Consider the following 3,417-nt stretch of genomic DNA (forward strand, 5'->3'; position numbering starts at 1 on the left):
AATGATTTTAATGTATTACCTGCTGGACGGTTTTTGAAGATAGTCTTTTTCTCTTTGTGCTATACTCTGAGCAATACCTTGACCTCTATCTTCTAGTTTACTAACTCTCTTTTCATCTGTTTTTAATGTCCATTCAGTTTTTTTTTTTTTTTTCCTTTTTGTCTTTTTTCTTCAGTTTTTTATTTCAATTATGAAAATATTTAATACAATTTTAAAAATTTTAATTTTTAAGTATTCTAATTGTTTAAATCTGCCTTGTCAGTTTTTATATTCTCCTGTTCATACTTTTAATGTTAAATATATTTTATATATTTATAAAGGAAATGTATAGTAATTTTAATATAAAAAGTTTTTGCAATTCTGATTTTGTTGTTTGTTGTTTTTGATGAATCTCACATATGAAGGTACTTCAAAGAGTTTGTGGAAAAATGGGATTGAAAGATTATCCCACTGCTGCCACCTCATTGTTCCTGGAGTGGCCGTATCCTTGCCCACCTCTGGCACTGTGTCAGTGGCCTCCTGAAGGCACTGCACAGCAACTACTACATGGAGCTGAGCCAGTACCAGGACCAGCACTTCCAGGGTAACTATGAAGAAGAAGATGAATTACTGAAGAAAAGCTGCACCTTGTATGCTGGAAATCTTTACTTTTACCCAACTGAAGAACGAATCTATGAGCTCTTCAGCAAAAGTGGTGACAAAATCATTATTGGTTTGGATAAAATGAAAAAAACAGCATGTGGATTCTGTTTTGTGCAAGCAGATGAAGGAAATGCCATGTGGTACTTAAATGGAAGTCATCTGGATGATCGGATCATTCACACAGACTGGGACGCAGGCTTTAAGGAGGGCAGGCAGTATGGACGTGGGCAATCTAGGGGCTGTGTTCGAGGTGAGTATGGGCAGCACTGTGCTGCTGGAAGAGGAGGCAATGGAAAATTGGCACAAAACCAGTGAATGGTGAGAGCCCTATCAGCGAAAATCTCACTCCTTTGCCCTGTTGAATTTGTGAAGAACATTACCCAAGGTCTACAAACCAACCCATTTTTACCAAGCTTTGATCAATGTCTTTACTGAGTGGGAAGCCTCTTTATGATTTTCCTCGGAAAATTGTTAAAGAACAAAATCCAAAAGAATGCCTTTAATTCTAGTCTTAGGATCTTGGCCATGTGCCAGATTACCAGAATGATTTTCTGCTACCAGGTCAAAAATTGTGTTCCTGATGTATAATGCTGACTAATTTGTCAGCCCAAAATAACACACTTCTTTTAAGAAGATTGGAAAAATTTAAAAATTTGTTTTACCATGTTGGAGTCTAGTAGGCTCATGATCTACATTGTAGTCTGGAATTATCCAATCTAAAATTTTACGTTTGCACGAGATAAAGTTTAATAAGTGGAGTTTTGATGTGTTATATAGCTTTGCTCTAAAACAGGAACAGGTGTTTGACAAGTGAATTTGTTTTTTATGTTGAATTCTAACCTCTAAATGCAAACTTGGTGGTGAAGGGACCTTCCTAAATAGTTTGTGCAAAAAGTAAGCCTTAGACAGTCCCAGGGGACACAACCTGCTTCCATGCTTTACATATAAGAAAATTAGGTGCAGGACTTAAAAAGTACTTACTAAACAGAAAAATGTTACACCAAAGGCAAAGAAAAAGCAAGGGTTTGTAATACGGAGACCCCCAAATACTCTAAGGGCTGGTTGCTAATGTGTCAGTTGGAAATAGGATGAAATATCAAGAGATATGAGTTGAAATATTGCCTTGATATGATGAAGGTTGCTGTCAGGGCCATAGGATTTATTTTTTTCATTGAGTGATCTTGGGAATGGAATGGGTTTAAAAAGAAACTTGGAAGGGCTGGCCAGTTAGCTCAGTTGGATAGAGTGTGATAACACCAAGGTCCAGAGTTTGATCTCTGTACCAGCCAGCTCCCCACACCCCCCAAAAAAAGAGCTTAAAAATTGAGAGAATGCTTAACAAAAACAGAGAAGCTTCCTGCAGGAAATGTCTATTTCAGCCAATTCTTGTATCTAAGTCTGTTTTATTTTTTTTCCCAAATTGTGCTTACTGAAGTCCAACAAAAAAGAGCTTAAAAATTGAGAGAATGCTTAACAAAAACAGAGAAGCTTCCTGCAGGAAATGTCTATTTCTGCCAATTCTTGTATCTAAGTCTGTTTTATTTTTTTTCCCAAATTGTGCTTACTGAAGTCCAAGCCTTAATAGTGAGCTCATGGTCTCTACAGAGAGGGGAGTATACAGAATTTATTTTGCATTTGTAAGGCAAGAGGTGATTTCTCTCTAATATTATATGTGAGCTATTGCTCATTTAAAACTGCGCTAGTATAATTTGCTCTGATACAAAAAAATGTGATATATATAAATATATTTTTTAAAAGATGACCAGTAAGGGGATCTTAACCCTTGTCTTGGAGTTGTCAGCACCACACTCTCTCAAGTGAGCCTCGGGCCAGCCCAAAAAAATGTCTTTTTTTTTTTTTCATGTAGCAACAAAATATCTTAACTTCTAGAAGTTTGTGGAAGTTGGAGGCTGAAGTACCTCAATGGGAACGACTTCCATGTTACAGTAAGTGTAGGTTTTCCCAAATTCAAACTGGTTATCTGAGTTTTTCAAAAAGCTATAACTAGTGCTTAGGAAGAAACCATTTGTGAATATTTAATTTAACGAGAATACACTGTTCATTTTTTAAATTTCTTTTTACACTGTAGATTGAACTAATGTACTTTATATTCTTTTGTGGTAAAACATAACTCATTTCTATTCTTTTGTAGGAAAACGTAACTAATTTCTATTCCTTTGTAGTAAAACATAACTCATTTCTATAGGCCTTGAAACCATACAGAGTGGTTCGTATTTGAATTGTCTTCTGTAATAGGTTTCAATAAAGTTGGACCAAATTAAAAAAAAAAGATAATACAGATATTTCCATGAACTTTTTGAAGACCCCTCAAATGGTCTTGGTTTCCTCATGCGTTTTATGATTTTCAGTTGTGAGGTCATGTCCCTTGGAACTTTGTGGGAATTCTTTGAAGCTTGGGCTTAAAGTGTGTCCCACAAAAGAGAATTTGTTTGTACATGCCAGGTGCTTGGGAGCATTGCCAGTCTGGGACCCCTTAAACTAAGTTTTCAGATAGAGGAGTTTGGGACCATACAAGCAGTGTGAATGTCCAGAATTCACATGCAGGTACATGGCTTGTGGTTAGGATTTCTCAGGGCTAAGACGGATGCGGTTCTTTCTGTGTCACTCTGTTGGGTGATTTTTTTCTTAGGTCATCTATTTATTGGGAAATCTTTAGAGCATTCTAGCTTTATGTGTCTCTGCTTAGATCCTACATCTTGGGAAAGACCCAAACTTTTCTCCTCCATCTCTTAAACTCAACAAGTTTATTAAAGC

At 36.3% G+C, this 3,417-nt stretch overlaps 1 pseudogene; it reads left to right on the top strand.

Annotated features, from left to right (window-relative positions):
- Nucleotides 1-546: 546 nt before the first annotated feature.
- LOC103592534 lies at nt 547-957 on the top strand (annotated as a pseudogene).
- Nucleotides 958-3,417: the final 2,460 nt, after the last annotated feature.

Source organism: Galeopterus variegatus, unplaced genomic scaffold (genome assembly GCF_000696425.1).
Source record: "Galeopterus variegatus unplaced genomic scaffold, G_variegatus-3.0.2 Scaffold1169, whole genome shotgun sequence".
Taxonomy (NCBI): Eukaryota; Metazoa; Chordata; class Mammalia; order Dermoptera; family Cynocephalidae; genus Galeopterus; species Galeopterus variegatus.